Source organism: Phyllobates terribilis, unplaced genomic scaffold (assembly GCF_046119375.1).
Source record: "Phyllobates terribilis strain yellow unplaced genomic scaffold, ASM4611937v1 Scaffold_5__5_contigs__length_657084704, whole genome shotgun sequence".
Taxonomy (NCBI): Eukaryota; Metazoa; Chordata; class Amphibia; order Anura; family Dendrobatidae; genus Phyllobates; species Phyllobates terribilis.
In genome coordinates this window covers 260,873,928-260,887,353 of record NW_027362765.1, presented here as the reverse complement: position 1 = coordinate 260,887,353, position 13,426 = coordinate 260,873,928, and the positions used below count along the sequence as shown (strand labels likewise).

At 43.9% G+C, this 13,426-nt stretch overlaps 1 protein-coding gene across 1 annotated transcript in view; it reads right to left on the bottom strand.

The window, feature by feature from the left end:
• The window catches only part of USP36 (ubiquitin specific peptidase 36), a 72,175-nt gene extending 71,107 nt beyond the window's left edge, over positions 1-1,068 (bottom strand). The window contains exon 1 of the mRNA XM_073684098.1: positions 641-1,068. The gene's annotated coding sequence lies outside the window, so the exon portion shown is untranslated. The remainder of the gene's footprint in view (positions 1-640) is intronic.
• Between the last annotated feature and the right edge of the window lie 12,358 nt (positions 1,069-13,426).

Below are 13,426 nucleotides of genomic sequence, written 5' to 3'. Positions count from 1 at the left end.
CACCTAAAACTGGTTGTTTTACAAAGTGGCAGAAAAATGACAATTTTTTTGTGGCTGAATCATAGTTTTTTTTTCCCTGTGTGGCCAGATGTTACAGTGAATGGGTAACCCAGCCTGACATTAATAGCTCGCCCTTTAGATATTAGACGCCTGACCATCAAGCTTCATAAGCCAAAAACAAAAGCGCACTGGTACACAGCAGGCATGTACACGGTGATGGAGGATGGGCAGGCAAAAACCGCCGTATACCACACTGCAGCATGGTGCACGTGAATGGGGTCGCTACGTTACCCCCAAAAGCAAGTTGGGAAATATCCAACTGGTTCAGACATTTGAGGGGTCACATGCCCCCATCTAAATGCAGTGATTGTCAGCCGCACGTGAGAGTAGAGGTCGCAGCCTGTACACCAGTGTCATGGCCACTACCAATAAGCCCCAGTGATCAGCACACATGGCTGGTACCATGCCTGTGGCTACAACACACGAGCACCTGCACACACTACAGACTGCTTTCATGGCCGCATTCCGGGAGGTAAAGGCCCTGCTGTGCCGAGGTCAGGCTCCTGAGGAAGCCCATGCATGCAGCGCCATGCTCCAGGGGCACATGTGCACGGGGGCACCAGCACGCTGACGGCACTACCTGGATTACAGCTGGGGCACACGGACAGGCCCAGGTCGCTCCTCTCCACACTCTGCACTTCCTGTTCCGCCCCGGTAATGTCCGCTCCCGGGATGATGGCTACCTCATGGCGCTGTGGCGTTATGCTACAGATACAGTGTCACTATAACGTCTGGGGACTAGTAATGCTCCGGACTGCGCTCATACAGCACTCGGGTCACACACTGCTTTCACGGCCGAGCTCCCGCCATCATGGCGTAGTCCGGCGTTCTAACACTAGCTATGGCAGACCGTGCAGGCAGCGCCACTGCAGACTGGAATGGGAATGTGAGCCGCAACCTCTGCCGTCTGCTGCTGCTGCTGGGGCCTAGTCCAGGAGCCTGTGGAGTCCGCCATTTTGTGGGTTGTCTGTGGAGCCAATAGGAGCGGAGCTGCGCGCTGCTTACTGGCAAGGGCCTGTACTGAGCCGGTGATGACGTCAGTTATTGCTGTGCTGCTGTCTTGTGGTGGGACCCAGCAACATGGCCGTCTCTGAGGTAGTTCTCACAGCTCGTGTGGTGACAACATTTGCTTTATTCCCTTATAAGCAACGGGCAAAAGACAAAGAGATACCTTAACCCCTTCCTGACTGGGACATTTTTTGTTTTGGCGCGTCCGTTTCTTCCTCTTTCTAACTTTTTTTATTTTTCCTTCTGAGTTGTAGTTTTGAGTGACCACATGTTACAATATACTGAAAAAAGGACACCATTCCAATTGGGGTGAAATAGTAAAAAATCCTCACAATTCTGCTGCTGCTTTTTGGGGTTTGTTCATACGGCGCTCATTGTGCGGTAAAATGACCAGGCAATAGGATTCCTTAGGTCAGTACGATTGCCGGGATGCAAAATATGAGTGTTTTTTTATATTATACTGGTTAAGAGAATTCTGAATATATTTTTGTAAATGAAGCAGGTTTGAGTCGCCATCTTGTGGGAGCCAGAACGTGGTTACCGTTCCATCTTGTGTGTTGCGTGCCGAGCTGATGCATTTATTGATGCCATTTCAGGATACATACAAGGTTTTGACTGTTGTTTATTGCAGTTTTTTGGGGAGAGAGGAAAGTGCGACAACCAAAAAATAGCAATTCTAGTGATTTTCTTTTCAGAGTTTAACGTACCGGTTTACTTTCTAAAAACTGAAAGCACAGTGACCTGTCAGAAGGCAGAAATATGAATACATAAGCAGAGCACCAGTTACTGCCGCCCCAGAGCACGAGCATATCATTATGGCAGACATAAAAATAAAGATTCTAAAACAACCACTGGATGGATTTCATTAACAAAAGTATCATTTTACTCAGTGCAATGTCGCCCACCTGACAGTGTATGTGGTTTCTTAAGAACAATCCTTCTGACAGGTGCGCTTTAAGCTCACCATTAGATCAGTCTGCGCAAGTGCCACCCAAGGCTAGGACTAATAGTGGGCTACAGTAAAATGGCATTGATTGCACTGAGCAATCTGCGCATGCGCCAACACCATTTTCCTGAAGACTTCTTAGAGATGAATCTGCGCAAGAATCACCTGCGACTAGGACGGCGCAAAATTTTAAATAAATGACACCTAGACATAGCGGAGGGGTTGGAACAAAGCTGAAGACCCTACCCACAGGCCCACTCCGATGCATGAAGATATGAATACAAGCAAACTTCAAACATGGATTAAAGAAAATCTGCATAACAGATTTTTTTCACCTGAGATATCATTTTAATCAGTATGACAGCGCCAATATGGCCCTGTCTGTGCTTTACTTAGTAAAATGCTGCTGACAGGTTCTCTTTAATGTAATAAAAGCATGAATTCATGCAAAAACCCTTCAGTGAAACTGAAAGCAGACTAAAATAAGATATAAAGTAATTTATACATAAAGGAGACCCCTAACCAGAGCTTCAAAGTAAAGTGCAATGTGCAGTGCCCACCAACTGTCACCATCATAAAAGTACCTTATGAAGGACCACACTGCCCAGTATCCCGACACGTGTTTTGCGTATTAGCTTCATGAGGGGGTACCAGTAGGCTGGTCTTTGTTTAGGTTAGTGCAGCAATGACATCATGTACATCCATAAGACCACTGCATGCTATAAGTGGGCTGAGCGCTATTGTTTCGTACATAAAACAATCAGTGTATGTGCTCACGATGCAGATTTTTTCAGTGTTTTTACATGCGTTTTCGCATGTGTTTTTTCAAGCGCTTTACCAAGAAATTTTGAGCATCACTTGGAAAAGTTCTTGATAAGTTGGTCACACAATATAAATACATGCAACCGGCATGGATTTATATTGTGTGACCAACTTAGATGCTTTAAATGCAGCATCTATAGTAAAAAAAAAAAAGAATTAAAAAGTTAAAAATAAAAAAAACCTGTATACTCACCTCTCCAGTCTCCTCCCGGCGGCAACGATCCTCTCTCCTCGGCGTCCCATTTAGTCAGCTGATGGTCACGCGACCATCACCTGACCGCTGACATCAGCTGTCGCGTGACCATCAGCTGATTAATTGACGTCACCGCAGGTCCTGCCAGTACACCGCGGGATGCCAAGGAGAGAGGATGCCGCCGGTAGGAGACCGGAGAGGTGAGTATACAGGTTCTATTTTTAACTTTTTTATTTCTTTTTTTCGCCGCATGGTACCCGGGATGAAGAGGAGTTGTAATCCTCTCTTCATCCCGGGTACCACACGCACCTCGATTACGCTGCAAATTCGCACCCATTGAATTTTATTGAAATGCAGCAAATCCACATATACCTGCGGGTTTGCTGCGTTTCAATGTTCCTCAATGGCCGCGAATTTGCGGCGTAATTGCGGTAGAAATGGTCATGCTGCGTTTTGCAACGCAATGCGAATTTGGCGCGCTAATTAGCGCATCATGTGCACAGCACATCCAAATTCACATTGCTTTGCATGGCAGACAGTTTTACAAGCGTTTTAGCTATGTGGGCCCATAGCCTCATCCTCCTGATGCCTGTGATTGGCTTCAACAGTCACATGGATGTATGTGACTTCATTAAAAGGGTTGTCCACTACTATTCAAAATAGCCCAATGTATTTTTATGATGAAAAGAAGCTTATTTCTAATTACCTCCTGCTGCTGTTTCTGCCTGTGAGCGGCGCTATCGCGGGCCGCTCACAGGCAGCATGTGACCCCCTGCTGACGTCATGTCAAGTGAGGCGTGACTCAGCGCTGGGGTCCCCACGGTGGCTGCTGGGTTGCATCACACCCAGCGTCCACCGCGCTTTTTCCCAATGAATGGGGAGAGGGAGAGCGCGCAGTGGATGCTGGGTGTGATGCGGGGGTAACCCCGCCCACAACCCAGCAGCCACCGTGGAACGCAGAAGAGGGACCCCCGGCTGCATCCGGAATCATAACGTGACATCAGCGCTGGCTGCAGCCGGTGGTCACGTGATGCCTTTGACCAGCCAGTGATAGCGCCGCTCACAGGCAGAAACAGTAGAGGTAGGTAATTACAAAGAAGCTTCTATTCAGAATAAAAACTCATTGGGCTATTTTGAATAGTAGCGGACAACCCCTTTAATGCATTAAATGGGTTGTCTGACAAATAAAGTACATTTTAATAACTAGATCTTGGAATAATAATAAGTTCCACAATTGGATGTGTTAAAACAGGCAGGTTTGTTTTTTTTTATCATAGGAGCGATTGTTTCTGCGACACTAGTCCTCATCTGTATGCTCACTTATAATTGAGTTATGCATTCCCCCCTGGTCAGGAGCTGTGGTGTGTGTATGGTGAGACACAACCATTACATATTACATACCAGGGTCATATTTCTAAGATTATCTCAGCACAGGAACATTTTTTAACGCATCCAATTGTGGAACTTATTATTATTCCAAAATCTATTGATTAAAATGTACTTTGTACTTGGGACAAAGACTGGCAGCACAGAGGGGTGGGCTATTTAAAATATATGTTTTTTTTGTGTGTTAGGTTTTTGTATCTGCACCTGCGCCAGATTGCCACACTCTGCTCTTTTGTGTACTTCTCTGTAGTTTAGCCTCCATCTTAATTCCTTAATGTTATCCTGCATTTTTTTCTTTAATGCTTTGCTATGAATCCCATGAGGCTTCAGCTCAGCATCACATGACCAGCTAGTGCAAGTACCATGTCTGCTTGTTGGGAAGACATTGTGATTATCCTTCTTGCATATCCTTTTAGCTTATTCAGGACAATATACAGTCAAGAGGTTGAACTGTGAGTTCCTACATTCAGTCATCATCAGTAACTGCGATGACTGTTTAATCCTTCCCACTTATAGAGAACTTCAGTAGCACAGGCCATGCAATTTTATCATACCCAGAGTTATGATGACTGAGATGGTGCCCCCCTTCAGAAAGTGTATAACCATGTAATTTCCGGTGGAGAGCCACTATGAGATAACATGACAAAACTCGAGAAGTAGACCATACATTTCCAGATAGGAAGGAACCACTAAATAATGTGATACTATATGTATTCTATATGCACTGTATATAGAGAGTCTAGTGATACAAGGAATAAAAACACCCCAAACCTGGAGTGTTACTTTAACCACTGCAGAAGAAAAGATCTTCAACTTTCTAATAAACATTATTTTGATTACATACTATTTACAGATCTTTATCTGCTGGCAGTGAATGAAAACATTTACCATAGTTTGTGTCCATTTTCTCAAGTCCCCACAGATCCTGTCCTGTGGGTACTGAGATGCAGTCTACTACGTCTGGGTGTCCGCCTTCAGTAGACATATACGCCCAAAAATGACGCACTGACAGGCAACTTCCATTTAGTCATGTGATGGTCACGCGACTGCTGACGTCAGCGGTTGCGTGACCTGTCAGCTGACTAAATGACATCAGCGCAGGTCCTTTCAGAACACCGCGGGATGCCAATGACAAAGGATGCCACCGGAGACAAAGACCGGGGGCTGTCGGAGAGGTAAGTATAATGTTTTTTTTTATTTTTTACGTTTTAATTCTTTTTTTTACTATTGATGCTGCATTTAAAGCAGCATAAGTTGGTCACAATATAAATCCATGCCAGTTGCGTGGATTTATATTGTGTGACCCACTTGTCAAGCACTTTTCCAAGTGATGCTCAAAATCGCTTTGAAAAGCGCTTGAAAAAACGCATGCGGAAATGCATGCAAAAACGCTTCTCCCTGGCAGAAAAAACGCATGTAAAATCCGCATGCGTTTTTTTCTGCCAAGGAGATTGAGAAATGTTTAGGAAAATTCCTGCATCGTGGGCACATAGCCATAAAGTACCTGGATGTAAATGTTTATTTGTGTTACTAGGTTTCATCAGTACTGCAGTTCCTGTATGGTCCACAATCTGATAATGACTGATAAGAACAACACTCAGCATTTCCTTACCATTGTTAAACGGAATCTGTCACGAGGATTTTGCTACCTCATCTAAGAGCAGCTGAGGTAGGCAAAGAGACCCTGAATCCAACGATGTAGCTCTCCGTTTACTGGGTGCAGCGGTTCCTACACAGAGATTTTAGATTTTGCATGAAGCAGAGCTGAGAAAGCTGACCCTATCAACACCATGCTCTGTATATACAATGGCTATAGACCCTGAGTTGCTTATCACAGAAGGGGGTGGAGTTGGACCATTAGGCACACCTGCTGTGTCCCAGCAATGATAAGCTCCTTCTGCTAAAACAATCATAGCAAGTAAACAAAACCTCAGAGCTGATCAGAGAGGCTTAGCTGAAATCTGTGTTTTAACCCCTACAGCATGCTGTCTTCAGATTACATAGCAAAAAAACCTGCTGACAGATTCCCTTTAAGGACATACTGGGAGTTGTAGGTTCATGCAATGCAGTTGTATACAGGCATGGCTGTAAGTGTTGGCACCCTTGATATTGTTCCAGAAAATTATTGCAATTACACATGTTTGTTATTCTTGTTTATTTCTATTGTGTGTATTGGAACAACACAAAAAAATAGAGAAAAACTGCAAATTGGACATCATTTCACACAAAACGCCAAAAATGGGACAGACAAATATGTTGGCACCTTTCCAAAACTGTAGGTAAACAACTTTGTTTCAAGTAAGTGTTGCTCATTCAGACTCACCTGTGGCGAATAACACGTGTGGGCAATATAAAAATCACACCTGAAACCAGGTGAAAAGGGGAGGAGTTGACTCAATCTTTGCATTGTATGTCTGCGTGTGCCACACTAAGCACGGGGAACAGAAAGAGAAGAGAACTTTCTGAGGACTTAAGAACCAAAATTGTTGAAAAATATCAACAATCTTAAGGTTACAAGTCCATCTCCACTTATCTTGTTTTTCCTTTTTCCACAGTGCGCAACATAATCAAGAAATTTACAACTCATAGCACTTAAGCTAATCTCCCTGGATGTGGACGGCAAAGAAAAAACTATGAAAGGTTGCAACGCAGGATAGTTCGGATGGTGGATAAACAGAGCCAGTCAAGTTGCAAAGAAATTCAAACTGTCCTGCAGGCTCAGGATGCATCTGTGTCAGTGCGAACTATCTATTGACATTTGAATGAAATGAAACGCTAAGGCACAAGACCCAGGAGGATCCCACTGCTGAAACAGACATGAAAAAGCTAGACTGCAGTTTGCCAAAAAGTGAGTAAACCAAAATCCTTCTGAGAAAGCACCTTGTGGACAGATGAGACCAAGATAGAGCTTTTTGGTAGAGCACATCATTCTACTGTTTTACCGAAAATGGAATGAAGCCTACAAAGAAAAGAACACTACCTACAGTCAAATATGGTGGACGTTCAAAGATGTTTTAGGGTTGTTCTGCTGCCTCTGGCACTGAGTGCTTTGACTATGTGCATGGCATCACGGAATCTGAAGATTACCAACAGATTTTGGATTTCAATGCAGTGCCCAGAAAAGTCAAAAAGATGTGTTTGTGTCATAGGTCATTGGTCTTCGAGCAGTGCAATGACTCCAAACATATTTCAAGAAGCACCCAGAAATGAATGGAAACAAAGCACTGGAGAGTTCTGAAGTGGCCAGCAAGGAGTCCGGATCTAAATCCCATTGTACACCTGTTGAGAGATCTTAAAATGCTGTTGGGAGAAGGCACCCTTCAAATACACTGTGTGCAGAATTATTAGGCAAATCAGTATTTTGATCACATGATCATTTTTATACGTGTTGTCCTACTCCAAGCTGCATAGGCTTGAGAGCCAACTACCAATTAAGTAAATCTGGTGATGTGCATCTCTGTAATGAGGAGTGATGTTGACTAATGACATCAACACCCTATATAAGGTGTGCTTAATTATTAGGCAACTTCCTTTCCTTTGGCAAAATGGGTCAGAAGAGTGATTTGACGGGCTCTGAAAAGTCCAAAATTGTGAGATGTCTTGCAGAGAGATGCAGCAGTCTTGAAATTTCCAAACTTTTGAAGCGTGATCACCAAACAATCAAGCGTTTCATGGCAAATAGCCAACAGGGTCGCAAGAAGCATTTTGGCCAAAAAAGGCGCAAAATAACAGCCCTTGAATTGAGGAAAATCAAGCGTGAAGCTGCCAAGATGCCATTCGCCACCAGTTTTGCCATATTTCAGAGCTGCAACGTTACTGGAGTATCAAAAAGCACAAGGTGTGCTATACTCAGGGACATGGCCAAGGTGAGGAAGGCTGAAAAACGACCACATTTGAACAAGAAACAGAAGATAAAACGTCAAGAATGGGCCAAGAAATATCTTAAGACTGATTTTTCAAAGGTTTTATGAACTGATGAAATGAGAGTAACTCTTGATGGGCCAGATGGATGGGCCAGAGGCTGGATCAGTAAAGGGCAGAGAGCTCCACTCCGACTCAGACGCCAGCAAGGTAGAGGTGGGGTACTGGTATGGGCTGGTATCATCAAAGATGAACTTGTGGGACCTTTTCGGGTTGAGGATGGAGTGAAGCTGAACTCCCAGACCTACTGCCAGTTTCTGGAAGACAACTTCTTCAAGCAGTGGTACAGGAAGAAGTCGGTATTGTTCAAGAAAAACATGATTTTCATGCAGGACAATGCTCCATCACATGCATCCAACTACTCCACAGTGTGGCTGGCCAGTAAAGGTCTAAAAGAAGAAAAAATAATGACATGGCCCCCTTGTTCACCTGATCTGAACCCCATAGAGAACCTGTGATTCATCATAAAATGTGAGATCTACAGGGAGGGAAAACAGTACACCTCTTGGAACAGTGTCTGGGAGGCTGTGGTGGCTGCTGCACGCAATGTTGATCGAAAACAGATCAAGCAATTGACAGAATCTATGGATGGAAGGCTGTTGAGTGTCATCATAAAGAAAGGTGGCTATATTGATCACTAATTTTTTTTGTTTTAGTTTTTGCATTCAGAAATGTTTATTTCTAAATTTTGGCACAGATATTGGTTTACCTGGTGAAAATAAACAAGTGAGATGGGATTATATTTGGTTTTTATTAAGTTGCCTAATAATTCTGCACTGTAATAGTTACCTGCACAAACAGATATCCTCCTAAGATAGCGAAATCTATAAAAAAAAACACTCCAACTTCCAAAAATATTAAGCTTGGATATTTATGAGTCTTTTGGGTTGATTGAGAACATAGTTGTTGATCAATAATAAAAATAATCCTCTAAAATACAACTTGCCTAATAATTCTGCACACAGTGTATGAGAGACCTGGAGCAGTTGCAAGAAGAGTGGTCAAAAATTCCAGTTGAGAGTTCTAAGAAGCTTGTTGATGGTTATAGGAAGCAATTGATTGCAGTTATTTATTCCAAAGGGTTTTGTCCGACCCATGTTTGAGGTTTTGTGTAAAATGATGTCCAATATGTCTTTTTTTTTCTTTTTTTTTGTTCCAATACACAGAAAGGAAATAACCATGTGTAACATGTGTATAACAAGACGTGTAATTGCAATAATTTTCTGGGAGAAATAATTTTCTGGAACAATACCTCTAGCAAACAGCAGGTATTTACACACCCAAGCCAGGGTGTTAATTAGCAAGAGGAAGGTAGCCACTTGGCCCTAGAGAGACAGCTTCTAAGAAGGCGTCTGTAATGCCAAACAAAGGGATCTCCTGCAGGGCGACTGTCTGTCACTTCTGACACATCTATGACAGTACGCCCCCCCCACCCTCTACGAGTGGCCTCCAGACACTCAGGACCGGGTTTCTCAGGATAAGAGGCGTGGAATGAACGAACCAACCTGGGAGCGTTCACCTCTGATGCTGAAACCCACATCCTCTCTGGACCATAACCCTTCCAGTGCACCAAGTGTTGTAGAGAAAGACATTGGAGATGAGAATCTACAATCCTCAAAATCTGGAACTCCAGAATACCATCAACCATTACTGGGAGCGGTGATAGAGGTGAGGGCTCAAGAGGTTCCACATACTTCTTCAGTAAGGACCTGTGGAACACGTTGTGGACCTTTAAGGACCTGAGGAAGTTCAAGACGGAACGCTGCTGGGTTAATGACGGCGGTTATTTTATAGTGACCAATACACCTAGGTCCCAGATTCCAAGAAGTAACTTTCAATCTTATATTCTTGGTAGACAGCCACACAAAGGCATTCACATTCAGGTCCGGACCTGGCAAGCGTTTTCTGTCAGCCATACTTTTATACCTGTCTCCCATGATCCTTAAATTACTCAGAATACCCCGCCACACCAAGGACAGTGATGAAGCAACCGTTCTTCCTCAGGAACTCCCGAGGCTCCTCCCCCACTAAAGGTACCAAGCTGTGGGTGGTAACCGTATGCACCGAAGAATAGTGACCTGCCAGTGGATTCTTGTCGATGATTATTTGTGGCAAATTCTGCCAGCGGTAAGTAGGATGCCCAATCCTCCTGATTTTCAGAAACGAAACACCTGAAGTAGGTCTCCAAATGACACGCTCGGTCTGTCCATTCGACTAAGGGTGGAAGGCAGAGGAAAAGGACAGCTGCACCCCCAGTCAAGAACAGAATGTCTTCCAGAACTTGGAAACAAATTGGGTCCCCCGATCTGACACTACATCGGAGGGAACCCCGTGAAGCTTCAAGATCTCATTTATGAATACCTGAGCAAGTGTCTTTGGCATTGGGAAGTGCAGGTAATGCGACGAAGTGAACCATTTTACTGAACCTATCTACAACTACCAAAACCACTGTTTTGCCTGCAGAAACTGGTAGGTCAGTAATAAAATCCATGCACAAGTGTGACAATGGCCTACTAGGGATAGGTAGCGGAAGAAGAGTACCAGACAGATGGTTATGCGAAACCTTACAACGCGCCTAAATACTACAAGCAGATACGTGTTCGATCACATCCCGATGCAACCCCAGCCAACAAAAATGACAAGAGAGGAGGTCTGCAGTTGCCTTACCACCTGGATGACCAGCAAGCACAGAGTTATGATGTTCTTTAATAACCTTATGGTGCAGATTGGGTGGTACAAATAACCTTCCTGGAGGGCAAGAGGTAGGGGCATTCCCCGGAGCCTCCAACACCTCACCCTCCAGTTCAGGATATAATGCCGAAATGACTACCCCCTTATGTAATATCAGGCAGGGTTCTCATGGTCACCTCCACCAGGGAAGCTCTGGGACAAAGCATCAACCTTGACATTTTTGAGCCCTGGGCAAAAAGTGACAACAAAATTGAACCTATTAAAAAACAGGGACGATCTGGCTTGCCTAGCGTTGAGACGTTTAGCTGACTGGAGAAATGACAGGTTCTTATGGTCAGTAATAACAGTAATAGGATGGACAGCCCCCTCCAACCAATGTCATCATTCTTCGAACGCCAATTTGATCACCTAGAGTTCCCTATTACCCACGTCATAATTGCTCAGCCGAAGACAATTTTTTAGAAAAGAAGGCACATGAACACCATTTACCAGGGAACGGACCCTGAGACAACACAGCCCCAACCCCCATATCAACTTCCACAATAAAGGGCTGGGAAACATCGGGTTGGCTGAGTAAAGGTGCAGTGGCAAAATAATTGTTTAAGGAAGAAAAAGCCTGGAGGGAGGCCTTCGACCATTTGGAAAAATCAGACCCCTTCTTAGTCATGTCAGTAAGGGGTTTCACAATAACAGAGTAATTATTGATTAATTTCCGGTAAAAATTAGTAAAGCCCAGAAAACGCTGTAGAGCCTTCAGGTTCTCGGGGCAGTCCCAATCAAGGACTGCGCGGATCTTCTCTGGATCCGTCCGAAAACCCGAAGATGACAACAGGTACCTCAAAAACTGCACCTCCTGAACTGCGAAAACACATTTTTCCATTTTGGTATTGAGTTTATTATCCCTTAATATCTGGAGCACCTGTTTAACATGCCCCGATGTGTCTCAAAATCAGGTGAGTAAACCAAAATATCGTCTAGATAGACCACCACAAACCTTCCCACCAAATGTTGGAAAATATGAGTTATGAAATGCTGGAATACTGCAGGTGCGTTGGTCAAACCGAAAGGCATAAACAAACTCTCGAAATGCCCTTCAGGGGTATTGATCGCTGTTTTCCATTTGTCCCCTACTCTGATTCTAACCAGATTGTAGGCTCCCCTTAAATCCAACTTGGAGAATACTTTAGCTCCTACAACCTGGCTGAACAAATCAGGAAGCAGAGGAAGAGGGTATGGATCTCGGATGGTTATTTGATTTAATTCCCAGAAATCTAAACAGGGACGTAGATTAACCTTGTAAGCCCTCAGAATCCTCCTGGATGGAGAAAGAAGAATGTTGTGAAGAAAAAACGGAGAGTGGTGGTCATGGGGGATTCCCTGTTAAGAGGAACAGAGGCCGCTATCTGCAGACCAGACATAACCTCAAGAGAAATGTGCTGTCTTCCAGGAGCAAAAATTAAAGATGTGTCTGACAGGATATCAAGACTCTTCAGACCTACAGATCACTACCCATTCCTGCTAATACATGTGGGGACAAATGACACCGCAAGAAAGGACCTGGAAACCATCTGCAGTGACTTTGAAGAATTAGGCAAGAAAGTGAAAGAATTGGGAGCGCAGGTGGTCTTCTCATCCATCCTCCCAGTGGATGGCCATGGAACAATGAGGTGGAATAAGATTCTACAGGTGAACAACTGGCTACGTCGATGGTGCCGTCAACAAGGATTTGGATTTCTGGATCACGGAATGAATTACCTATACGATGGACTACTTGCTAGAGATGGGGTGCACCTTACGAAGACTGGAAAACATGTATTTGGAAGTCGCCTTGCTACACTCATCAGAAGAGCTTTAAACTAGAACAATGTGGGAAGGGAAGCAAAAGGCCAGAAAAAGCCATACAGCTGACAAATACTATTGAGATCTCTGCTACTGGAAGTGGAAAAGAAGAACAAAGACAAAAAAATCGAAATAATAAAAATATGGGAGGAAGAGAAACCAATCACAAACTAAAATGTTTTTATACAAATGCACAAAGCATGGGCAACAAACAAGGAGAATTGGAACTACTAATGCAGGAAAAGGAATATGATGTCATTGGAATCACTGAAACTTGGTGGGACGATACACATGATTGGAATAAAAGGCTAAAAGGATACAACTTATTTGCAAGAAACAGACTTGATAAACGAGGAGGAGGTGTTGCATTGTATGTTAGAAAAGCGTATATCTGCACAGAGATTGAAGCTTCAGAGACTGGGAGTTCTGTGGAAACTGTTTGGGTAAGAATACAAGGAGAGAACAACGGAAAGGACACCATTGTAGGCATTTACTACATGCCACCTGGGCAAGCTGAAGATATGGATGAACTCTTTATGTATCAAATGACCAAGTTCTCC